This window comes from Caretta caretta, chromosome 1 (genome assembly GCF_965140235.1).
Source record: "Caretta caretta isolate rCarCar2 chromosome 1, rCarCar1.hap1, whole genome shotgun sequence".
Taxonomy (NCBI): Eukaryota; Metazoa; Chordata; order Testudines; family Cheloniidae; genus Caretta; species Caretta caretta.
This window is the reverse complement of record NC_134206.1, coordinates 297,886,452-297,913,163: the sequence shown is the minus strand read 5'-3', so window position 1 is coordinate 297,913,163 and position 26,712 is coordinate 297,886,452. Positions and strand designations below refer to the sequence as shown.

At 43.9% G+C, this 26,712-nt stretch overlaps 1 protein-coding gene across 2 annotated transcripts in view; it reads left to right on the top strand.

Annotated features, from left to right (window-relative positions):
• TMEM117 (transmembrane protein 117) overlaps positions 1 to 26,712 on the top strand; it is a 320,755-nt gene that overhangs the window by 259,570 nt on the left and 34,473 nt on the right. The window lies entirely within an intron of this gene.

Below are 26,712 nucleotides of genomic sequence, written 5' to 3'. Positions count from 1 at the left end.
TACTTTTATTATGCATGGAATCTGAATGGAAACTTCTGTTTGGGGATGAATTTAATATTGCAAATAGAATGGTGTGAAATAGTCATAGCTAGGGCCCTACCAATTTCACTGCTGTGAAAAATGTGCCATGGGCCGTGAAATCTGAGCTCCCCCACGAAATCCAGCTATTGTAGGGGAGACCAAATTTCACAGAGTTGGGCAGCCAGAGAGCAGTGGCCGCTGGCTGAGAGCCCAGCTCCAAAGGCAGCACCATCACCAGCAGCAGCGCAGAAGTGAGGGTGGCATGGGTTATGCCAGGTGCTTTGTAAAACAGGAGTTACAGGAATTATTGTATTTTGAAGTCTGCTTCTCCTTCTGCATTAATAGAGGATGGTTGGGTTTGTGGTTAAAACACTGAATTGAGTCTCAGGTGATACAGATTCAATTCATGGCACCACCAGACTGCCTCTGTAACCTTGAGGAAAGTATGTAAGGCCATATCCTCAGTTTGATAAAGTGGTATATGTCCACTGAGCTCCAGTTTACACCAGCTGAGGATTTAGCCCTTAATATGCATGTCACAGTTCCCCGTCTGTTAAAGGTGAATAATACTTTCTTTCTCCCACCCTTTGTGTGTTTTGTCTATTTAGCCTGTAAGCTCTTCAACAAGGGACTGTCTCTTACTATGTACAGCATCTAGTATAATATGGCCCCAATCTTATTAGGGGCCTCTAGGTCATACTGTAATATAAAACTATATATAAGTAAGGCCCAATTTAATGTGTGATAGTGCGGAAACTGCAGATCCTGCAATATTAGGCTTCCACCAGTTTTGATTTTAATTATGTTACTTTGTACAGTCCACAATTTTGCATACATTTTGAGGTTTGCAACACACGTTTTTCCCCATTAATACAGAAGAACTCCGTTTATCAGAACTGATAGTGGCTGGGGCTTGGGCTGTCAGGCCCATTCATTAATGACTGTAATATAGTTGCAGCAAACTGTCTGGTTTAAAAAAATTAGCAGGCACAACATCATACTTGAATGTGTATATTGTTCCAGCACATTTTTCTTAAACAAACATATCTTTCCTGGCTTCTCCAAATTACCGCAATTAATAGGGGTCCATTATTACTTTTCTGCGATTTTCCATGTCTTGTCCACAACTCAGCTGCAATTATTTGACAATCATGCCACAATTCAAGTAATAATAATAATAAAATAATAACAACAACAATAAAAATAATAAGAACAGTTGACTTACCATTGGCCACAGTCTTTCCCTTTTACCTTGTATCTGTTGTGCTGATGCCATTATCACAGGCCTAGTGTTTGCATCACATGATTGAGCGGTTCTGCAAAAGTGGACATAGCATTGTTCATTTACTGTTCAAACCGCCATTATTGCTAAAATTCACAGAAAAGCAAAATTCTAGGAACAAGAAAAGGCCTACATTCTTTGCAATTTTTTTTCTGTTTTCTCACAGCCCTAATTGCAGCTCTAATACAAAGCAAAGCCCTTGTAGTGATTATCCATCTGCTGTAGTCACTGTCTGATAGACTTCATTGTTATGTGATGTTTGTATGATGATTGCTTTGTTGTTTTGTTTTTTTGTTTCTGTGGCACTTTAACATGACAGGTTTCAGAGTAGCAGCCATGTTAGTCTGTATTCGCAAAAAGAAAAGGAGGACTTGTGGCACCTTAGAGACTAACCAATTTATTTGAGCATGAGCTTTCGTGAGTGAGCTGTAGCTCACGAAAGTTTATGCTCAAATAAATTTGTTAGTCTCTAAGGTGCCACAAGTACTCCTTTTCCTTTAACATGACAGTAACATGACAGTAACATGACAGTAGTTAAGAGGCTATGAGCATTTTGACTATCTAAAGCAACATTCAGAAATATATCATTTGACCAAGAAAATCTAGTCCAGACTGAAACTTGTTACACAATTTCTCATCTTACTGTTATGGGGTTTTTAACTGATTCAACTATTTTTAAGTTGTAGAATCTTGAAATACCTAAGAACAACTGTGTGAATGAAAAACAGAATGAAAGTTCTAACTTGCCTTAGTCAGACCCTAAATATTACCTTAAGGTAATTCTGTTTCTATTCATATTTTTAATAGAGCTATATGGAGTGCTGGGTTTTACAGGACTCACTGATTGAAGGGATAATATCTGGGCATGCAGATATACTCAGCAATAATATTGAACACAGTAAATAAGAGGGTCCAGAACAACTTGTTCCCTATTAGGCTTCTTGTATAGACTAGTAACAGCAGGATAATATATGCATCATGTTCTCAGTCTGAGTGCATAATTTCTGCAAAGCTTATTAAATGGCAGTTTACATTTGCTTAGAAAGTTTGATATAGTACGTTAACTGAAAGACTTGCTTATTTTTATTGCCTTTGAGTTCCTGTAATGTACAATAAAGCTGCTGCATTCTTTTGCATAACAAAAGGAATGTGCATAGTTAATCACTGAGTGTCTTGGGATAATGAGTGCATTAGGTATTTTAGCATCTGTTATAGTTAGACTTTACTGTGACCATTAATAGATAATTCTCACACTGTACAGAGATAGGGAAATTATTTTTTCCCAGTGTTACACAGCAATTTGAAGTGATAGTTGTAGTATTTTCTTGCTTCAAACTAGCATTTAATTACTCAACTATGTTGCATTTGGAGTCAGGTCCGTGTGGACAAGGACAATACAGCTGGAGTCTTAATTCAGCAAGATTTCCAGTCTCCCACAGGTCAGAAAATAAAAAGATTTTAAAGTTTCAGGTTTCAGAGGAACAGCCGTGTTAGTCTGTATTCGCAAAAAGAAAAGGAGTACTTGTGGCACCTTAGAGACTAACCAATTTATTTGAGCATGAGCTTTCGTGAGCCACAGCTCATGCTCAAATAAATTGGTTAGTCTCTAAGGTGCCACAAGTACTCCTTTTCTTTTAAAGTTTCAGTATTTCTTAGTATCTAACTGGGTTTGCCTGGCTGTCTTGTAATACTTATTACAGAGAATGGATTCCCCAGCATAACACTTAGCAGATCTGACAGCTAGACAGGGAATCAGCACTGCATGACACAGTATGAATCTGTTTTTCCCACTGGAGAGCAGTGACAACATGCCTATAACAAGTACACAAACAATCTCTCTCACTGACTGTAGCCAGTCTGGAACCTTCTTATGTCTCACCTGGCCTCAAAAAATGAACCCATTCTCCACCTTCTCTCAGCTAAATAGATTACCCTTTTAGTACAATTACAACATTGTTTTTAGAGTAGCAGCCGTGTTAGTCTGTATCTGCAAAAAGAAAAGGAGTACTCGTGGCACCTTAGAGACGAACAAATTTATTTGAGCATAAGCTTTCGTGAGCTACAGCTCACTTCATCGGATGCATTCAGTAGATGCATCCGATGACGTGAGCTGTAGCTCACGAAAGCTTATGCTTAAATAAATGAGTTAGTCTCTAAGGTGCCACAAGTCCTCCTTTTCTTTTAACATTGTTTTTAGTGTCCCTAGAGCTCTGAAGGAGTTCAACATTGAGTGGTGTGCTATGGGAGCAATAGCACACTGTCACTGTCTTTGAAATAATATGAAGAGTAGTAAGTACGTTCAGGCTACAGTTTATATTGAGAAAGTGGCATATCTCAAAGCCCTCTCCAAAACTCTGATTCTACTGGTGCAGGACTGTGTAGTTTCTATGCAATATCTCATTGGCATTTCCTCAGCGTAACTCCAGCAGTCACTGGAAGTGCTGTATAAGTCTTCTTGTAGTCCACTAGGTAGAAGCAGTGAATTGCTTCTATCCTGTAAGTCCTATTTAGTCCGTGAGAATTCCATCCTTGGCAGAGCTGGTGGACTCTTGGTTGCGAAAGCAGTAATCCTATGACACCTGCTAAAAGAGAATCTCCAATAGCTGGTGGCAGCAGAAGCAGAACTGGCTTCAGCTGATCAAGAGAGGTGTGGATTTCTAGGGTAAGATTTCAAAAGGGCTCAATGCTGACTTTCCTCTGTTCCCATTAGAGTCAGTGTAGGGAATCAGCTGGTGTAAAAGTAGCATAGCTGGCTCAATGCCACTTCTTCCCACTCCACCAGCAGAGACAGCATGCCAGAGGCAGGATGCAGCACGGCTGGTACATTCCGTGATCCAGCAGTTTCTCAGTACAACAGCTTCAAAAGGCCATTACATACCAGTGCAATTTAGGTAAGCTAGGAGGCTAGCTCTAAGTAATGTCAGGGGCTGAAGCAGCTCCTGGTTGGCCACAGAACTTGTGGGCGGGGTGGGGAGGGAAGGTGGTAGAAAGGGAAATTTGTTTCCCTACCACTCACACATGTATAGGTTCACTGAGCATAGGTTCAACCCCACATATGCAAATTCTGAGAGAGTTCTTTTATTACACTATTTCCTACATCAGGTGTGGTCTGAGGAATTAAATGTGTGTCTAGATGATTTATTCTAGTGACTGTAGATGTAAATGAGAAAATAATGCAAATTTCTTCTTACATCTATCTTGTTACAGATTTAAGAATATAATCTTATAATCCTTCTTGGATGGCTCTTGTCTTTTAGATTCTCTCCAGTGTTCTCTCCTGCTTGGCTACAATGTGCAGTACACATCAAGGTTAGAAATTAAATTTACTTCTATTTTCAGAAGTAGGCACCCAAAGCAAACAATCCTGAACAGCAACAAATGATGCAGTTCCCAGAATGCAACTTACTTTAGAATAGGTTGCAAAACAAAAGATAGCAGCAACAACAACAGCAATCTTCTCAGGCAGCCAGTGTTAAGGGAAGTAAAAGGGAAGATTGTATGTGATGTCTGAAGTCACAGGAACCCTTTTATTACCACTTGGCTTTGGTTCTGATTATATATATATATATATATGTTACTCCAAACTCAGCACCCAATGGAATTCTGGAATCAGCCCATTCCCTTCTGTATCAGTTAGTTGTTATTGATGTCTAGCTAGCTACTTCCAAGGCAAGATCAGCAGAATGTTCTCTTGGCTCCAAGAAGTTACTTTGTCCTGATCTTAAATTGTGAACAAACAACTCTGTCTTCTGAGTGAATGTTAAATACTTCTGGGGATTTTTTGGCATGTGATCCAAACAATTACTGAACTAATTATACAAACTCCTACTATTCATCAAGGTCAGTCTGCAAAGATTTGCATAGCTAGACAAAAAGTTCCAAATACAGAGGATAAGGCAATGAAAAGCATTGCACAAACAAGACTAAGCTCAGAAATGAACACTTGATCATTTAAGCAAACTTAACATAGGGTTTTTTGTGTGTAATTATATTTAACAGTACATTATTGGGGTTGCAAAATCAAGCACTAAGAAGACAGAAATAAGGTTGACCATGCAACCATAATAAAGCCCCCGTGTGCATGTACATTATGATTAAGGCTCTACTTAATTCACGATATTGTGGATCCCGCAATATTGGGCAATCACTGCAACTGTGACAGCAGGAACCTTGCTGTACGCAGTGCTAACCTGAGAGCCCTGGGCGGCCGGCAGTGGAAAATCACCGAAAAGTAATAAGGAACTTATTACCTCAAGTAAAAAGGTTCATTACTACTTTTCCGCAATTTTACATGGCTTGTCCACAACTCAGCCTCAATTTTTGGACAATCATCCTGCGATTCAAGTAGGGCCTTAATTACGATACAATTTTTAATTACAGGATTATATATTTTTTCAGTGCACTGGATGGACAGTGCTTAATTAATGAGCAGCTATTCAATATTTTGTAGTATTGTCATTGTTCGATGTGTGGCCCCATGCCTTATTTACTGTACACCATTCAAATCCTGCTCTGAATACAGAATTATTAATTTCCTCATAGGATTTTCTATAGCCCTCATCACTATAGTATTTGAGAGCTTCACAAACGTTCCTGAATTTATCTTCACAAAACCCCTGTGATGGGAGAGGCTATCATTACCCCCATTTTACATAGAGGGAGCTGAGGCACAGAGAAATTAAGGTCAAAAGTATCCACTAAATTTGGGTGCCCCATTTGAGACACGTAGGCCATGATTTTCTTTAAGGTGCTACAAGTACTCCTCTCTATCAGTGTTATAGAGGGCAAACAATTTATAAGTTTACCCTGGATAAGCTTTATACAGGGTAAAATGGATTTTTTGGGGGGTTGGACCCCATTGGGGGTTGGGTATCTGAGTACTGGAGACAGGAGCACTTCTTAAGCTGTTTTCAGTTAAGTCTGCAGCTTGTGGGGGTTGTGGTTCAGACTTGGATCTATGTTTGCAGCAGTCAAGTGTGTCTGGCTCAAACAAGGCAAGGCACTGAAGTCCCAAGCTGGCAGGGAAAACAGGCTCAGAGATAGTCTAGGCATATCAGGTGGCCGTCTCAAAGGGGTTCCTGTGATCCAACCCGTCACACTGACTGGGGTCTCTGGCTCCTCTGGTGCCTCCTCCATGAAGCAGGCTGCCCCCCACTGGCCAGCTGGTCTCATCTGATGGTCAGTGAGTCCCCTCAGTCCCAAGCCAGAGCCTTGGGCACAGGCCCACTGTGCCTCGTGCTTAGGAGCGGGGACCAAGGCAGGAGCTGCCAGCTGGGGGCAGGTGGTGGGAGCTGTGGCGAGCCCTGCAGAGCCCCACTCTCCGGGCTAGCAGTGCAGCTGGCATTGTACCAGTGTGTCTGGGTGCAGGTCAGCTTCTCGCATGTCCGTGCCAGGCGCACCCAAGTGATGCCAGACGCCCGGCCGGCAATGTCAGGCGGAATGAGCGGAGCTGCAGCTTGGCTAAGGCAGGGCTAACAATAAGTCCTAGTACTGTGGCTGCTGAGATGAAGATGCCCCTACCCATGCTGAGTGCTGTGTGCAGAGTGTGCCAAGAGCCATGGAAGAGGCCCCAGGGTGCCGAGTGAGCCCAGGGCACAGGGACATTCAGACACATGCTGCTGTCTATGCTAGATGCAGAATGGCCAGAACGACCTTCTCCCCCACCAAGAACTCACCACAGAGATATCTCCAACTCTGAGCCAGCAGTGCCCCTTCTCTCCAAGCCTTGTGCTCCTGCCGAGTCACTGACACCCCATGACTTCCCCTGGCAGCAGGCTGTGCGATGCCACAGACCCAGCCCAGTCACTGCCCTGCAGGGTCAGGAGAGGAGCGGCTGTGTTGGGTACCTGCTGGACCCGCATGTCCTCAGGAGCTGAGTCATGGGTGGCAATAGCAAGGGGTTCTGGTTTGCACAGTGTTTGGGTCCTGTAAGGCAACTCCGGATGGGGCTCTTGAACTGTCACAGGAAGGCAGGCTGGGAGGAGAGGCTGCCCTGCTGCCAAGGTTGCAGGGTGACTCCCAGCTGCTGGAGGGCGCTGCTGTGTCCTGCCCAGCCAGCTGAGAGGAAGGTAGGGACATTTGGCCCTTCTCAGAGGCATGCTATGATGCTGGGTGAATATGGATCTGTTCACGGATTCTCTGCGTTTGGATGCTGCATTACCATCTAGCCAGCCGGAGTGGCTCTGCATGAGGCAGTAGAGTCCGTGCCCAGAGAATACACAGTCCAGTCCTTTTTAACCCTCTGGGTCCAGCTGCTGCCAGCCACATGACTACAAATCAGTCCTCAGGATCTCAAGTTGGGCACCTAGAAAATGAGCAACACACAGCTATTGACCACCTGTGAATATTTTGGTTTAAGTGACTTGCCCAGCATTGCATAGGAACTTGGTGGCAGAGGCAGAGATAAAATCCAATTCCCCAAGGCAGCATTCAGCTGTTTAATGATGAGAACCTCCTTTCTTTTCCTGCAGTTCCCTGTCTCATTCACCACATACCTTCCAATTTCTGCAGGAAGCATTGGTCGTACAGACAGCAGTCTCCTTTACTTGATTCACCCCCAGAGTCGGTCCACCAAGTGTACTGAATGAGGAAGGAGTCCTGTGGAAAAAATAGTATGTGAATATGTAATTTAAAACTGTATCATAATGCATATACACAAGGGGGCCAAATGAAGCTGTCACAGGCAACATTAATGCTGGCATTTCCTTTATTTTCAGTGCTTGACTTTTAACCTTAATAATATTCTCCTAACATAGCTTTTTGTATGTAATTACACTGGCTTTTCAAAAAGCAAACTGAAAAATATAGAAATTTCATCACGTGGCATCATATTGATACCCACATGGGTCATGAGCTGGGTTGAAACCTATAGATTCTCACACAGACCTCTGACACTTGAGCTAGTGGAGTGACTGATAGCAGTGGTTTGTTGTCCTCCTCTGGGTGGCTGAGCACTAGAGGGGAATGAGACACACACTTTGCTAGTAAGTTTCAGATATTTCCTGACAGCAGAGGAATGCTGAGACTCAGGAATCTTGGGTTCCATTCCAAGCTTTGGAGAGGTGTGTGCTCTAGTGGGCACAGGCTCATCTACCCCTTTCCCCCAAGCTTGAGCTTTATGCCCCATCCCCTCCAGTCTCTCCCTGTCCCAATCCTGTCTCTTTCCCATCCCATTCTCCTTGCCTACCCAGTCCCGGTCTTCACTCCCTCAGACTTCTCATCCCAGTCCCATTCTTTTTGCCTAGTCAGGCCTAGTCACCCCTTCTGAGCTTGCTGTCCAGTCTGTTCCCCACACCCAGTGCCCTTGCTCAGCCAATTGCAGTTCCCCACTCCTAGTTCTGTCTGATCTTTCTCTCCCCATCTACTGGTACCCAGTCTTCTCATCCAATCTCAGTCTCTTCCTCCCTGCCCATTCCCTCTCTGTCTCCTTGTCTTTGCTCAGCCTGTTCCCGTTCTCTCCCCAAATGCCAGATCCTTGTCAGATATCTCTCTTTTTCCCTCCACCCACCCCCCCATATCCTCCCTGATTGGTTCATAGTTCCAGTCTCTTTTTCCATCAAGTTTCAGTCACCCTGCCCTGTCTGTCCCAGCCTACCTTCCCCCACCTCCAGTTCTCAGTCACATTTCCTCTCCCCCCTTCAGTCTTAGTCTCACCAGTCTCCTTGTCCCATTCTACTCCTTTCCCTGCTCCAGCTTCCATCTTTTGTCTGCTCTTCATTTGAATCAAATGGCTTCCTCCTCCATGCTGCCTGGGTACCAGTAAGGGATTTGCAGGGGGAGAGGGGGTCATTGAGTGCACAGGAGAGACAGGCTCCTTGCTCTTACTCCTGGTGCCTGGCCCCAACCCCAGCATGAGCAGCAATAACAGGAAAATTCCTTCTATGCCCCTGTAGTCCTTGGCTGGAGCTTTTTCAGTCGTTCTGTAGGGATGGGGCATGCACTTTCTTATCCACATTGGGAGTTGTGAGAGGGTCAAGCATGCTCAGTGAGCAGAGCATCTTTGAAGATTTGTAGCTGACTAACTATCAAGTCTCTAGCGAGCATGTGTGAAGTGCAGTTTTTCAAAGGCTTATAACTTGGCTGCATTTGGGTGGATTTTCACAGGCAAAAGGCACATTCCTGACACAAAGGCCATCCCCTTGCCAAATTTCAAATCTCTGCTCTAAAGCATGGGGGGGGGGGGCAATAAAGCTTCTCAATTTTTTTTTACATGGACAAAACAGTGTATTTATTCCTAGACTCATTCTCAGAAATGGCTAAATTGTTTAGGCTAAAATTTTCCAACAACATTCAGCCTGAGGCAGACAGCTGGCATGGAAAATTTCACTCCAAATGGTTAAAGTTTGGCAAAGTTATAAGCAACTGAAAGCAGGGTCTTATAAATGGATGTCAGGCAACCTTAATATTAGGCAGCAGTACCAGCCCTACTTACATAACCATAATGAAACTCCATGTACTAGAATACCTATCTATTTTATGTAGCACCTGTCACAATGGTATCAGAGTATCTTTATGACGTAGGTTACATAAATTACTCCCCTCTTGCCACTCCACAGCTATTAGAAATTATAATGTCAAAATTCTATTTTTGGTATCATGTAAATAGTTTCATCTCTCTTTTATTGTACTTGAATCCATATTACCCAGGGGTAAGAAAGGAGGAAATCTCTGAGGTTCTCCTTACAGAGTTTTCCTGGCATTTCCCAATCTGGTTGGGAGGCAGTAGGGTAGGGAGACTGTGCATTTTGAAGGCTATATGCCCTCATCGCTTGCTTAATTTTGGGGATCTTCAGGGATGAGGTTCCCCTCACTGTGAGCTATTCTGGGACAGCCTCTGGCTTCATTTTCCACTCCCACTCCCTGATAGAATGGCTCCTAATCGAGCCACGCTGACAATTTTGAGTATGTTCAGTTCTATTGAATGACATGCTCGGAGGCTTAACCCAAGCGCTAGGATAGTCACATCCATACAAACATTCCATAATCTCATTTCCATAGTCATTCCTGTAGCAATTACTTAATGCTTTTCTTTACACCCTCCTTTTTTTAGTTTCCTTAATTCCTCTAAGACCCACCTTTAATGTGGGAATAACATAACATATCCATACTAGGACAGATTGAAATTTTTCAAGTGACATTTTTTGTTGTTGTTATTGGGGTTTTTTGGGGTCAAAAATAGTTTTTTTACAAATACAATTTTACTTTGTGAAAAGTTGTCAACTTTGTTGGAATTTGTTGATTTGTGTGGGGATTGGGTGGGATTGCATTTGGGTGGCTAACCTGTGTACCCACAGCTACACTGCTCTTTTTAGCATGCTAGCTCAATCAAACCTAGTGTGAGTACATCTGTCAGAGCAGGAAATTACACCCTTGGCTGCAGCATAGACATACCCTGAGTGTTGCCTTCCAGGGCCTGATCCAAGCCCACTGAAGTCAGTGGAATGATTCCCTTTGTGATTTGAGAATTATTTATTAATTATTATTAAATTCTGTTTTGTTTCTTCTAATCCAGAGTAATCTAAGGGATACTCAAAACAAACTAAAAGGGCAATACTAAAAATGGAAAAAAAGAAAGAAAGAAAGAAAGAAAAATCCTGAACCAGGATCCAGAACTTGCATGTGAGCAACAAACTAATACATTAGTTCCCTTCACACAATGCAGACAAACGATATTTGTAGTAATTCGGAGTTTGAACTTTAATTTGCAGAAACCTGTGCAATAACTTTCAGACCAAGTCACAGCAATTGGCCAATGGCTGTCGCATCAGTCATGCTGATGCAGACCCCGGCCTCATATGTTTTAATTCCTAAATAGCACATTGCTCTCGTAATAACCTGTAGAAGTGGCTCTAAATTGCTTTACCTCTTATACCTCTGGACCTCCTTTTACACGGTATTAATTCTTTAAAACTGCAGCTCTGTTTGTTACAATTTGTATGGTTCTTATTCCTTTGATGCATTCTATGCTTCACAGCTAATGTACAGGTATTCAGCTATGAAAACCGGATTAGCCTCTACAAAAAATGAATTGTGTTTGCAGGAATGTGAAAGTAATTTTTCATGTATTCATTTTAAAACATTGCAGCAAGTGTACTGATCCCCAGTTCTGAGTGGATTTACATACTTAGCAATAGCGATGTTTCAGACAACAGCCATCAAGCGCTGGACGGCAGAGGAGATCTGCTTAGATGCTGTGGTTTTTGTTTCACCTTTCATGCTAAGAAGCTTCATTTAAGCATGTATTTTTGAGTGTTTCTTTATTACACCAAGTTAAGATTGCCCTGTATCCTTCAATGTATAATTATATATTTGATTGAGCATGGCAATTTCAGGAACAGACATTTGTTCTGTGATAGAAGGGTTGTAATTGATGCCTTTTTTATTACTGAATGTGAAAAGATAAACATGGTGCTATACACTGTAAGTCAAAATAAATTATGTAAAATGCATAATTCACATAATGACTGTCCCTTTATAAATGTTCATATTCAGTAACCATATCATTTGGGATAATGCCTCCTTTAGGAATGCCATGAAAGAAAGGCTCATTCATTATCCTGGCTTGGTGAATTGCTCTAAAATGATTCCTCTGATGACAGAATTGATTTAGCATTTCTTTAAACAATTGAAAATAAACCTTGATTCTTATCTCTTCCCTGCCCAGAAAGTCCAAAGTTAGCTATCTACTTTAGATGACTTGGCCTGATTAAAACACTGTCCCCCCCACCGGACAGACACACAGTATACTTTTAAACCATTAGCTGTTCTATTAATTGTTCTGGGCCAGATCCTCAGCTGGTGCAACGTGGCTCTATTGTCTCAAATTGAGCTCCGGGAGTTGAGGATCTGGCCCTTATAGCAATGCACCAAAGGGCACATTGTACATTTTGGGGCATCTCTACCCAGAAGTACAAAATTTAAAATGAGCAGAATCAAATCCAGCCCTTCCACCTGCTGAAACTGAGGGGAAGGCTATGGAGCCTCCCACCTAAGGAAAAAATGCTGCTGGGGGGGGGGAAGATGTACACAAACACTCTCACTAGCATGGAGAGGGTGCCAGATTTTCCTTCTTTTCTGAGAAGAGGTCATATGGGAAGATGAAGTACAGAACCACTCCTCTCAGAGGATTGTGAGGTAAGAGAACCTGCCCTGTGTCAAAAGGAATAAAGCTATCAGCAAAGGTTGCAGAGCCTACCTCCTAAATAAATTCTCTGCATAGGATAGCTGGCAGGCTGCCTTCCCGAAGTGCTATTGCAGTCAGATGGGAAAGGGATTCCTTCCCAGATCAAAGGTAAGGGCTGAGAAGGAAGGTTGCAGGAGGGCATCCCTGTTAGTTTGGATAAGCTTCAGCCAAGCATTTGAAATGTGGATCTTTATCTAGACTGAATTTTTCAACTTTTGAGGTTTGCCCATCACGCCTCAAATGCCATTTCTTAAAATTATAATTCAGCTTTTGCTTTTGAAAAGAGATGGTTGCTATATATAGATTCACATCTGACTGGAAGAATTCTTTAATTCATTCCAGGCTCACCACCAAACTGACTCTGTCTTTGAGATTCAAAAAGAAGCATTAAATACATGCACTCTCTTTTCCCAACGATTTTGATGAGAACGGTTTTGAAATTCAAACCAAATTGTTTTGTTTGTCAAAGCCAGGGTGAGTCAGTGCAATTAGAATTTGGTTCACTGTGTTTTTGACAATTCTTCCCAAGTGATTTTAAACACTGAAAGCCTTTTAGGATGAAGTTCATGTTTTCTGCATGGAGCTGGCACTGGTAGATATATTGCTCTGGAATAAAAAGCTGAAATTGCATTTCTCTGCTCTCACACGCGGTAAGGGAGCTTTTGCAGTGGGGTCAAAGAGAGGGCTGGAAAGGAGATTTATCTTCCCTGGGTATTTATTCACATTTGAGGCCATATTTTTAGTTTTATGATTTTGTTCATACTTTAAGGTATGTAATTTATGGATGCATTGCATACAGACTATGCTAGATGCATTTCCCCAAAGAGAAGGGAGAGTGATCTGTTTGTTTTTATTTTGTAAATAATTTCTGTAACTATTAAGTCACATACACTCTTAGTAATAGAAGGTTATTTCATGTCATTGAATTGCTGTGAGTGAGCAATGGAATACTATGGTCTGGGTGGAAGGTACAGTATAATAATCCAAGCAGCACGCTAGTTTTACATCGCCTCTTATTATAAATATTGAAAATAATAAAACTAGTAGACCCTGCGTTAATGTAGGGAAACTATGGTTTTCTTCTTATTCTCCAAGTCTCATGGCAAACCCTGGAGTAAATGAAACACAGTAAAATGAAAAGGGTGTCTTATGACACAGACCTTGCAGGGTCAGAAGCTATACTTTTCTTTGATTTTATTTTAGCATGCTGATGTCTGGTTTGTTGATTATTTTATAACTAAATAATGGCTTGTCCTATGTGAAATGTAAAAGGATTTTGAATTTATATGGCACCTCTGTTTTAGGCCCTGATCCTGTAATGAGCTCTGTCATAAATATAAAGGGAAGGGTAAACCCCTTTTAAAATCCCTCCTGGCCAGAGGAAAAATCCTCTCACCTGTAAAGGGTTAAGAAGCTAAAGGTAACCTCACCGGCATCTGACCAAAATGACCAATGAGGAGACAAGATACTTTCAAAAGATGGGAGGAGGGAGAGAAACAAAGGGTCTGTGTCTGTCTGTATGCTGCTTTTGCCAGGGACAGAACAGGAATGGAGTCTTAGAACTTTTAGTAAGTAATCTAGCTAGGTATGTGTTAGATTATGATTTCTTTAAATGGCTGAGAAAATAGCTGTGCTGAATAGAATGACTATCGCTGTCTGTGTGTCTTTTTTGTAACTTAAGGTTTTGCCTAGAGGGATTCTCTATGTTTTGAATCTAACTACCCTGTAAGGTATCTACCATCCTGATTTTACAGAGGTGATTCCTTTACTTCTATTAAAAGTCTTCTTGTAAGAAAACTGAATGCTTTTTCATTGCCCTAAGATCCAAGGGTTTGGGTCTGTGGTCACCTATCAAATTGGTGAGGATTTTTACTAAACCTTCCCCAGGAAGTGGGGTGCAAGGGTTGGGAGGATTTGCGGGGGAAAGACGTGTCCAAACTACATTTCCCAGTAAACCCAGTTATAGTTTGGTGGTGGCAGTGGAAATTCCAAGGGCAAAGGATAAAATTAATTTGTACCTTTGGGGAAGTTTTAACCTAAGCTGGTAAAAGTAAGCTTAGGAGGTTTTCATGCAGGTCCCACATCTGTACCCTAGAGTTCAGAGTGGGGGAGGAACCTTGACAAGCTCCATGCAGGTAAAACCCTCACTGAAGTTAATGGAACTCCTGGTGCCTAGCCAGATCTCTGTGAAGCCATAGGCTGTAAATTCTTTGTGTTGATACAGAAGGTATTATTGATTTTTGAACCAGTTTCTGGACCAAAAGTCAGAAGCCACTGAGAAGAATGTGATCTTCCCTCCCTCTGTTCAACAGGCATTCCGCTGTTTGCCTTTCATATCTTCTGAGGGAGCCCCCACTGAAATCTTCAAGAGAAGAGGTGGCCAGCTCCGCTGTCTTACGTCACCTACTAGACTTCAGATTGTCTGGGAAAAGTAGGCAGGTTCCTACACATCATGGGCGGTGTGTGAACCATGGGCTGAGGGAGGCTAGCCCCCACCCCCGCCCTTTCTGCCCGAGACCCTGCCCCTTCTGCAACCACCCCCACTGGAGCCCAGAGCCTCCCCCCACCACCGTGGGTGCTAGCTCCCACCCGAGGCTAATGTCCCCAGCGCCAGGAGGGCGGATGGTGCGGCCCCAGCCAAGGAGCAACAGCAGGGTCGGCAGCACAACCCCAGCCTCCCCAGCCCCAGAGTGCTGGGAGGGTGGACAGCATGCCCCCAGCCCGAACCCAGGCCACTGCATGGGGAACTGCAGAGCAGGAAGCAGGAAGAGACCTGGGGATGAAGCACGGGTGGTGTTAGAGAGCTTATTCCTTCACTCTCCCACTTCCCTGGTCCTTCTGGCATGAACAGAGAGCAACAATACCCGAAGTCCGAAGGTGCAAACAATTCGATGTTTATTGGGGTGAACTTCCAGCAAGCTTAAATACAAGTTCCTTTTTCCTTATTTTCGAATCCCAACTTACTTCCTGTTTGCCCCTAATTTATATAGTAATATTCTTAGCTATACCTTAACCAATCATTCTACTGAAATTTAACTAACCAATCCTAACATATTGTAACATGATTAGCTAACCAATTATATCCCACCACAATAATTAGATTACACCCAGCAAAATTAATTATACAGCAGACAGAAACAATCACAGAACCAGACAGAGATTATACAGACAAACAATAGCAAAGTGGGAACTATAATGACAAAACAATACAGAAGTGAGGATTTCACATCCCAGCTATTGACAAGTGAGTTCTTGCCAGACAGGATGCTATCAAACTAAGTTTCCTTTTACATTTTCTAGGCACTTCCCTTTCTCTGGAGGTGATAGGAATACAATCCTGTCCTGATAGTGCCTGACAGCCCAATAGCACCTTATTTCAATGTGACTAGTTTGGAATGTGAGGATATGACTGTTCGCTTCCTAGCTTATGGCTGCCTCTGCTGCTTAGCCAAAGGCCTTAGCCTAAGAACAGGGCCTTAGACTGTCACAGTAAGAGAAGGACCTTACACTGGCAGACAGTGATTTTGATTCTTTCTTTTATACCTCTAACTAGCCAAGTGATAAGAATACACCTAAATTCTTAAAGTACAGGCCTTTACAGACAGGCCTGAATATCTATATCCTAACAGGTGGGACCACGCCTGGGGCACCGCCTCCCCCAGCCTATGATACCCGCCACCCATGCTACACATCCCAAGAGGGGCTGTCGGGGCAGCAGGCCATCCTCCATTGCCAGCATCCTTAGTATCAGCAGGCTGTCAAGGCTCATGGTACATCTGCGTTTCATGGATGTTAAGGTCAGAAGGGATCATTATTATCATCTAGTCTGACCTCCTGCACAATGCAGGCCACAAAATCTCACCCACCCACTCCTGCGATAAACCTCTCACCTATGTCTGAGCTATTGAAGTCCTCAAATCATGGTTTAAAGACTTCAAGGTGCAGAGAATCCTCCAGCAAGTGACCCATGCCCCATGCTACAGAGGAAGGCGAAAAACCCCCAGGGCCTCTTCCAATCTGCCCTGGAGGAAAATTCCTTCCTGACCCCAAATATGGTGAACAGCTGAACCCTGAGCATATGGGCAAGATTCACCAGCCAGATACCCAGGAAAGAATTCTCTGAAGTTGGGAGACAGGGCTGAAAGGGTGCCTTCTGTACTGTAGATTTGTTAAGTTTAGGATAAGCCTTCTGTCTTTTGGTTGCTTATCTGATCTGAATCTAAACTTTTTTATGTTCCCCTTTTAGTTCAGTTTGTGTACGTGTGTCAGAAAGCTAAGAGCGTAAGATAAGCGCATATAAAACCAGTGCCAGTATGATTTATATATTTTTTTTTGCAGTGTTAATATTAGTTTTGGTGCATGCCCTAAAAGTACAAATGTACAATTGGCGTTGGTGTTATTATATGCATAGCTGGTAGGCCTTATGTATTCTCTTATATACATTTTTGTTATGCTGGGCTTCTCGGGTTGTTTCTATTTTATTCTTCTGTTAGTTCTAGAAACACAGCAAAGGCTACTTAAAGGGCCCAAAGAAGTTATTATTTCAGTTTGAGTTAAAAATGAATGGAGGGAACTGGGAAAACAAAACATATTCTATATTACTATTTTCCATAAAATCAAAGCATTTCTAGCCAGTTTTTGCAAAAAGCAAATGCTCTTGTTTTTCCATCACTACCTATTTTAGATTTCTTTACATTACAACATAATCTTTTTTTAAATAACAAAATTTTGAGGAGAAATAACATATTATCGTGAGCAGCACTAAAATACACCAATAACTCTTTCCTACTAGCCAACAATGGAAATCTATAAATGTGGACATGTGGGAAGAGAGAGGTGGTGGTACATCTTTCATCTCATTTGAAATAAACTGGACACAGAAAGGTTTTAAGAGGGAAAAGAGGCAAAATGATAACTATATAGCTCAAAATAGAGACTAATCTTCTAAAGTGGGGACAGATAGCATGAATACTTTTTGAAAGCCCTGAAATACTCCAGTTTTTATATTATCGTTGTACAGGGGGTATACTAGTTCATAACAATGTATTTAATTAATTAATTTTATCCTTCACATTAGTAACTAGAGTCAGATATTTGGGTCTCTTTTGGTGTTACAAAATTTCCAAAGCCATTAAGCTCTATCTCTTTTTTTTTTCTAGTGTTGCTTATTGATTTCATGTTATTTAATAATGGTACAAGATATGTTTCTGTTAGTTCTAAAAATACATTCAAATACATTATATCTCCCCACAGCAAGCTGCCATCTCAGAGAAATCTTCGGTGAGCTTAAGCACAAAAAGGAAGCTTACAAAAAGTGGAAATTTGGACAGATGACTAGGGAGGAGTATAAAAATATTGCTCCAGCATGCAGGGGCGTAATCAGGAAGGCCAAAGCACAACTGGAGTTGCAGCTAGCAAGGGATGTGAAGGGTAACAAGGGTTTCTACAGGTATGTTAACAACAAGAAGAACATCAGGGAGAGTGTGGGACCCTTAGTGAATGGGGGAGGCAACCTAGTGACAGATGATGTGGAAAAAGCTGAAGTACTCAATGCTTTTTTTGCCTCGGTCTTCACAGACAAGGTCAGCTCCCAGACTGCTGTACTGGGCAGCACAGTATGGGGAGGAGGTGACCAGCCCTCAGTGGTAAAAGAACAGGTTAAGGACTATTTAGAAAAGGTGGACATGCACAAGTCCCTGGGGCCGGATCTAATGCATCTGAGAGTGCTGAGGGAGTTGGCCGATGTGATTGCAGAGCCATTGGCCATTATGTTTGAAAACTCATGTCAATTGGGGGAGGTCCCGGATGACTGGGAAAAGGCAAATATAGTACCCATCATTAAAAAGGAGAATCTGGGGAACTACAGACCGGTCAGCCTCAGGGATTTTTCAGTCCCTGGAAAAATCGTGGAGCACGTTCACAAGGAATCCATTTTTGAAGCACTTGGAGGAGAGCAAGTTGATCAGGAACAATCAACATGGATTCATCAAGGGCAAGTCATGCCTGACCAACCTGATTGCCTTCTCTGATGAGATAAGTGGCTCTGTGGATAGGGGGAAAGCAGTGGCCATGATATATCTTGACTCTAGCAAAGCTTTTGATATGGTGTCCCACAGTATTTTTGCCAGCAAGTTAAAAAAGTATGGATTGGATGAATGGACTACAAGGCGGATAGAAAGCTGGCTACGTCGTCGGGCTCAATGGGTAGTGATCAACGACTTGATGTCTAGTTGGCAGCCAGTATCAAGCGGAGTGCCGTAGGAATCTGTCCTGGGACTGGTTTTGTTCAACATCTTCATTAATGTTATGGAAGATGGGATGGATTGCACCCTCATCAAGTTCGCAGATGACACTAAACTGGGGGGAGTGGTAGACATGCTGGAGGGTAGGGATAGGGTCCAGAATGACCTAGACAAATTGGAGGATTGGGCTAAAAGAACAAGTGCAGAGTCGTGCACTTAGGACGGAATAATCCATGCACATCTACAGGCTGGGGACCAACTGGCTAAACAGCAGTCCTGCAGAAAAGGACTTGGGGATTACAGTGGACGAGAAGCTGGATATGAGTCAACAGTGTGCCCTTGTTGCCAAGAAGGCTAATGGCATATTGGGGTGCATTAGTAGGAGCATTGCCAGCAGATTGAGGGAAGTGATTATTCCCCTCTATTCGGCACTGGTGAGGCCACATGTGGAGTATTGCATCCATTTTGGGGCCCCCACTACAGAAAGGATATGGACAAATTGGAGAGAGTCCAGTGGAGGGCAACAAAAATTATTAGGGGGCTGGAGCACATGACTTACGGGGAGAGGCTGAGGGAACTGGGCTTATTTAGTTTGTAGAAGAGAAGAGTGAGGGGGGATTTGATAGCAGCCTTCAACTACCTAAAGGGGGGGGGGTCCAAAGAGGATGGAGCTAGGCTGTTCTCAGTGGTGGCAGATGACAGAACAAGGAGCAATGGTCTCAAGTTGCAGTGGGGGAGGTCTATGCTGGATATTAGGAAAAACTGTTTCACTAGGAGGGTGGGGAAGCACTGGAATGGGTTACCTCGGGAAGTGGTGGAATCTCCATCCTTAGAGATCTTTAAGGCCCACTTGACAAAGCCCTGGCTGGGATGATTTAGCTCGGGTTGGTCCTGCTTTGAGCAGGGGGTTGGACTAGATGACCTCCTGAGGTCTCTTCCAACTCTAATCTTCTATGATTCTATGATTCTAAGAAGAGGAGTACTTGTGGCACTTTAGAGACTAACCAATTTATTTGAGCATAAGCTTTCGTGAGCTTCGTGAGCATCCGATGAAGTGAGCTGTAGCTCACGAAAGCTTATGCTCAAATAAATTGGTTAGTCTCTAAGGTGCCACAAGTACTCCTTTTCTTTTTGCGAATACAGACTAACACGGCTGTTACTCTGAAACCTATGATTCTAAGAGTGAATCTTTATGGACTTTGTAATGGGGTGTGCTGTGCCTTTAAGGACAGGCCCATATCCAGCAAGGAAAGGGGAAGACATGTAAGCACTGCTACCGTCCCTCACAAAGAGGAGCTGCTTATAGGTCATTGTCATCATTTCAACTAAAGTGAGGAGGTAACTGGGCAAGACTAGCAGTGGGACTTCCACCGTAGATGTCAAAGCAAGGCTGGGAAGGTGTCTGAGCAGGCTTGTGGGAAAAGCCTTGTGGAAAGGGTTAAGAAGAAGGCAAGGACCCTCGGTGCTGTGTCTATTGAAGAAACGTGACTTAATCACAGGCTACAAGTAATGGGAAAGAGATTTCTGACAGGAGAAGGCAGAAGATCCAGTGGTTGGAGGCTGAAGTTGGACAAATTCAGACTTGAAATAAAGCACGATGTTTAAGAGGTTAATTAACCATTGAAACAATTTAGCTGGGGCCATGGTGGTTTCTCTGTCTCTTAAAGTCTTTAAATCAAGACTGGAGGTCTTTTAAAAGAGGTATGTGTGTTATAGATCACAACACAGTTATAGGCTAGATGCAGAAATTACTGAGGAAGGTTCAATGGCCTGAGTTATCCAGGAAGTCAGACTAGATCAGGGGTGGGCAAACTTTTTGGCCTGAGGGCCACACTGGGGTGCAAAACTGTATGGAGAGCTGGGTAGGGAAGGCTGTGCTTCCCCAAACAGCCTGGCCCCTGCCACTTTCCACCTCCTGACTGCCCCCCTCTGAACCCCCGACCCATCCAACACCCCCCCACTCCACTGACTGCCCCCTCCCAGGATCCCCCACCTTAACCGCGCCCCAGGACCCCACCCCCTATCCAACCCCCCCTGCTCCCTGTCTCCTGACTTCCCTGACCCCAGCCACACTCCCCGCCCCCTGACAGGACCACCAGACGCCCATGCCTATCCAAACGCCTCCTGCTCCCTGTCCCCTGACCGCCCCCTCCCCCGAACCTCCGCCCCATCCAACTGTCCCCTTCTCCCTGTCCCCTGACTGCTGCCCACGGGACTCTCTACCCCTTATCCAACCTCCCCGCCCCCTTACCATGCAGCTGAGAGCAGCAGGAGCTTGCAGCCACGCCTCCCAGCTGGAGCCAGCCACGCTTCCCATGTGGTGGCATTGCTGTGGGGGGTGGGGGGGAGGAGGAAGGGGGGACAGCAGGGGAGGGGCCAGGGGTAGCCTCCCCAGCCAGGAGCTCAAGGGCCAAGCAGGACGGTCCCGTGGTCCGGATGTGGCCTGCGGGCCGTAGTTTGCCCACCTCTGGACTAGATGATCATAATAGTCCCTTCTGGGCCTTAAAATCTATTTATGTTATTACCACATGTCATAAATATAAAGGGAAGGGTAAACCCCTTTAAAATCCCTCCTGGCCAGAGGAAAAATTCTCTCACCTGTAAAGGGTTAAGAAGCTAAAGGTAGCCTCGCTGGCACCTGACCAAAATGACCAATGAGGAGACAAGATACTTTCAAAAGATGGGAGGAGGGAGAGAAACAAAGGGTCTGTGTCTGTCTGTATGCTGCTTTTGCCGGGGACAGAACAGGAATGGAGTCTTAGAACTTAGTAAGTAATCTAGCTAGGTATGTGTTAGATTATGATTTCTTTAAATGGCTGAGAAAAGAGCTGTGCTGAATAGAATGACTATTCCTGTCTGTGTGTCTTTTTTGTAACTTAAGGTTTTGCCTAGAGGGAGTCTCTGTGTTTTGAATCTAATTACTCTGTAAGGTATCTACCATCCTGATTTTACAGAGGTGATTCCTTTACTTCTATTAAAGTCTTCTTGTAAGAAAACTGAATGCTTTTTCATTGCCCTAAGATCCAAGGGTTTGGGTCTGTGGTCACCTATGCAAATTGGTGAGGATTTTTACCAAATCTTCCCCAGGAAGTGGGGTGCAAGGGTTGGGAGGATTTTGGGGGGAAAGACGTGTCCAAACTACGTTTCCCAGTAAACCCAGTTAAAGTTTGGTGGTGGCAGTGGAAATTCCAAGGGCAAAGGGTAAAATTAATTTGTACCTTTGGGGAAGTTTTAACCTAAGCTGGTAAAAGTAAGCTTATGAGGTTTTCATGCAGGTCCCCACATCTGTACCCTAGAGTTCAGAGTGGGGAAGGAACCTTGACACCACAGATTCCACATTATTGGGAACTCAGCTGATTGTGCTCAGCACTGCTTAAGTTCTTTTGGTCAATTACCCAGATTAGATTAGTTCACTTGCACTTTTGCGGGGTCTGGTGTATTCACAGTTCAAACATATACCTCCTTTGCAGGATCTGGTTTATTCACTCATTCTACAGAGGGTAACTCATTTATTTAGCTGCTCTAGTTTGTGCCCTCTGCAGGTCCATGTAAGAGTCCCAGTTGGTTTCCTCCCTCTGGTGAGGAGCTGCCAGCCCTCCTCTCAGAGTTGGGGTGTATTGCAGACATCGCTCTGTCTCTCTCCTGAAGACAGAAGCCCCATACCTCTCCTCCTGGGAGCTGGAGTTGTACTTTAGGCCAGCTGCAGAGCCTCAGGCAGCTTCTCCTCCAGCTAGCCCTTTTCCCATTCAGTCCTTCCACTTGCTGCTGTCTGCCCTGCTCTGAGAAGGAGGCAGTATATATGCTGGTCCCCCCCCTAGAGCTCAACCCCAATTGGTTGGGTGAGAGGGGAGCCTTACGTTGCCCACTCTGCAAGGCTCCTGATCCTGGGCCCTTACGAACCAGTGCCAAGAGTTTCTCCCAAACACCACTTATTGCTTTCTACCCATACCTTCTCCACCAAATCTCCTTGGTCTTTCTGTATGTCAGATCTTTCCACGTCTTAAAGGGCCACGCCACGTGACATGGTTGGGCTGACCCCTAAGCACCCCTACCCTTAAGGGGGGGCAGATCCCGCCATCACATTTCATTTATTAGCAATCTCTGGGTTCCCAGCAAAAAGTTGCTATTATCCGAAGGTTGCCAATAAGGTAAAGGCAGGTTGGTGGAGCTGCAGCCAGGGATAGAAGCACTGGAGTATGCCTAGCCCGGGCCCCTGATGCCAGGGCAAGGCATAGCCACAGAGTGCAGGGAAAGGTACTGTGCAGCCCACATGCTCCTGCTCTCCATGGAAAGCCCCAACATCTGGGCCGCAGCCCCTCTCCCTGCTGCTGCCCAGCCCACAGCCTCCCCTCTCAAACACCCTCTGACACTTCCTGGGAATACCCAGGGTTGTGAGGCACCTCGCTACCGCCTGCCCTTAGCATGAGGAAGTTTTGCCTCTGCCTGCTGTGTCAGCTCCCTGAATCCACCAGCCTCTGGCAACACAAACACTGCCTTCCTGGCCTTCGCAGGCCTCGATCTCTCTGTGTAGGTAGTAATAGACACACACCAACCCCGCAGTCCTCCGAGTGTCCCTCAGGAGTGCTCAGCCCCTGTTCCACTGACCGCCCACAGAACTCTTAGATTCGCTATTCCCAAAGGAACAGTACCCACCAGCTTGCAAAATTCACCTCCGGACCCACTCTGCTTAACATACTGCACTTAACATTTGGCATCAAGAGGTCCTTGGGTCATGCTCCCCTCTGGCAGAGCCTCTCCCATTGGAGGGGATGCGGATGCCCGGCCCAGTCCTTCACCGCCTGTGCCGGCAGTGTGTTCCTGCCTGTAGGCCAGTTTGGTGGGGCTGCAATCGGGGAAGGCATGTGCCACTCTTCCTGCCTGCAGTGGGGTCTTTCTTTAAAAAAAAAAAAAAGTTCTGAATAAGTGGCATAAAGCTGAATCCCATAACCATTATAGTCAATGGGACAGGATTGGTTCCTAGCAAAACGTTGCTATTAACTGAAAGTTGTTAATAGTGGGGTTGCTGAGAACCAGCATCCGCTGTTTTGTATTTAATAGTGCCAAAGTGATGCTAGGTGCTTTACAAACAGGAAGGTCCCATCCTACAAACATTTATGTGCATAGTTAACTTTAAACATGCACGTAATTCCACTGCAGCCAGTGGAAGTACTCACATGCATAAAGTAAAGCATGTGTATAATTGTTTACAGGGTCAACAAAGAAAACCAAGCCCCTTCCTCAAAGAGCATATTATCTAAACAAATATCTTGTTGGCAAAGGATGGGATGCAACAAACTGGAAGAGACTGAGTTGTGCCTCAGTTCTCCCAGTTATAAATGGCTACTGGTGCACTGTAAAAGTGCATATCATCATCATCTGTAACTTCTCTTTTATGTTTGAGTGTGGGATTAAAACACTTATTTGTATTTCAGCTATTCACAGCTGCCACCGTTAGGAACATTGAATCCTGCAACATCTCACTGAAATTAGGGGAAATAAATAACACAGCATGCCCAGCTGACTATCTTCCAGCTTTCAGTTTCTTATTTCAGAACCAGATTTCTTCAAGCAAGGCAAAGCCATTACTTCTTATTAAGAATATACATACAGTATAATTCCAGTTATCTGAATTCTCTTTATGCAAAAATCCTACTTATCCAAATCCATGGTGTGGATTGTGGTCCCATGAGGTCCCCCATGTAGTCCTATGTTAGTTAATAGCATTTCAGTTTACCCAAACGCCCAGTTATCCAAAAGTTTCGGATGTCCCCTAGCCCATTCGGATAAGTAGGATTGGTGGGTGGGTGGGTGTGTGTGTGTTTACATCATATGCTGAGATTGAAAAATAAGCTATTTAAGAGGTATCCAGTATTCTGAAAAATTCTCAGTATCTGAACAATACTTTCCCCTCTCACACAGCATTACACCAAACAGATTTTCCTGAAATTAAGTAACAATTGTTCTAGGCTGAAACTGAACAATAGAAATTAATTTTTGAACTGAAATAGGAATTTAAGGTGGAAATGCCTTGTCAGTCTTAACTACAGTATTTCCATTGTTCCATTCCATTCTAAATCTTCCTTTGAACATCAAATAAAGGATGTCCCTTTATTTGGCTTGGGATATTAGATGCCAGTCAGAGGAAATCAAAATAGTTTTGTTCTCAAGCTTGATCTCCTTTTTGCGACATGCACTCCTCTCCTGGAGCTCTCAGCACTGAAGCATGTCAGTTTAATGAGGCAGCCTTTGGAAATTGTAAATCAGAGGTGTCCACTTTGGCAGCTGAGGGTCCAGTATGAATCCTCAGGGTCTTAAATGCACCTGTGGCTGCCCTCTCCCTGTAACTGCCCTCTCCCTGTAACTGCAGGATGAAATCAAAATGGATCAATAGCAGGACTTGGTTGCTGTTGAATTCAAAGAAGAAATCAGTTTTAGTCATGGATTATGAGAGATACTAATATGAGCTATGAGTATGGTTGTGTGCATTTATTTTTAAAATTATACAAATGTGTATGATTGCAATCTAGTTATGGCATTCAGGGGTCAGTTGTTAATGAGACCCTAGATATTGCAAAGCAGGGGCACCACTATAGCAAACACTAAGACTGATCAAGTAAAATCTACTTTATCATCAGTTGAGAAGTTAAAGCACGCAGCATATGTCACCTGCAGTGATTAACCTTTGATGTGGGAGCAGATAACATAGAGTGAAGACTGGAAGCTGTGGGGAAGGCATGATGTCAGATATGAAATCTATTTCTAACACAACAGTAAAGAATTTGTGCAGATTGTAAATTGGAGCTGTTGATCACCTCCCCTCATCAGTGGGGATAATTTCTGTTGGATATCATGGTCTTTCTGCAAAAATTGTTGTCTGAATATTACAGAAGCTGAACTGTGTTTAGATTACCAAAGAACAACAATTATACCCATGCTGGGACTGCACTGGTGACTGTTTAGGAAGCTCCCTTATTCAGTGTTGTTGTATCTGCGTTGGTCCCAGGATATTAGAGAAACAAGGTGGGTTGGTCAAATAAAAGATATTACCTCATCTACTTTGTCTCTGGATAGTTCCTGTTGGTTTCAGGGTACTTGCAGCTTTGACCTTCTCCTGGCCTATTCAAGGAATCCCCTCTTAGGTCTCAGGCCTCTAGCCTTCACCTTTCTCTAGGCGGGGACACACACTTCTCTCTCTTCACTACAGATTTAGGCTTGCAACCCCCTTTCACTTCACTGTGTTTATCACAGCAGGTCTGACTAAAGTCCGGCCCCTGCACTTTACTTTCCTCCCCATGGGCTATGATCAGTGTCAGTTACCAATAACCAAACAGTTCTCTTAAAGCACAGTACATTTATTTAGGGACAAAACACATAAAATAATAAAAATGTATAAATACATACCAACAGTCACCCATTGTCCCCATGCGGGAGTCTGGCAGATCAAAGTTCTTCCCAACCCTTCAGCAGGACTGGGTCCCTCGTTGGACATGTCCATTTGCTGAATCAAAAGGAAGGCCCCTGTGTCACTTCAAGATGACCCGTTATACGCCAAGTTCTTTCTTTTTTTGTCTGCATTTCTTGAAACCCTGAAGCATTATATGCAAGCCACCTGGAGGCAGGGCACTTCTCTGGAGCTGTTTACAGGGACTGTTTTTCATTCTTGGAGGGGATGCAGTAATCTTCCCCCATGAAGCAGAGTATAATCCCTAGCCCACAATGATACATTAATGCAATATGCCACAAAGATACCACGTGGTTGCAGTATCGGTCCCAGTCCCCAGTTTGTTAGTTAGAATATGGAGGGGAGCATGTCCCCTTCAGATTATTTGGGTTTAGAGTCTCGCCTCCTGAGACTGGTTTTAGCCAACAAAGTTGATAGGCTCCCACTCCTCTTCTCTTCCTATTGGCCTGTAATTCAGTGGAGAAGCGGACCAATTATTATCAAAAGGTATGTCTACACTTCGAGGTGGAGGTGTAACATCCAG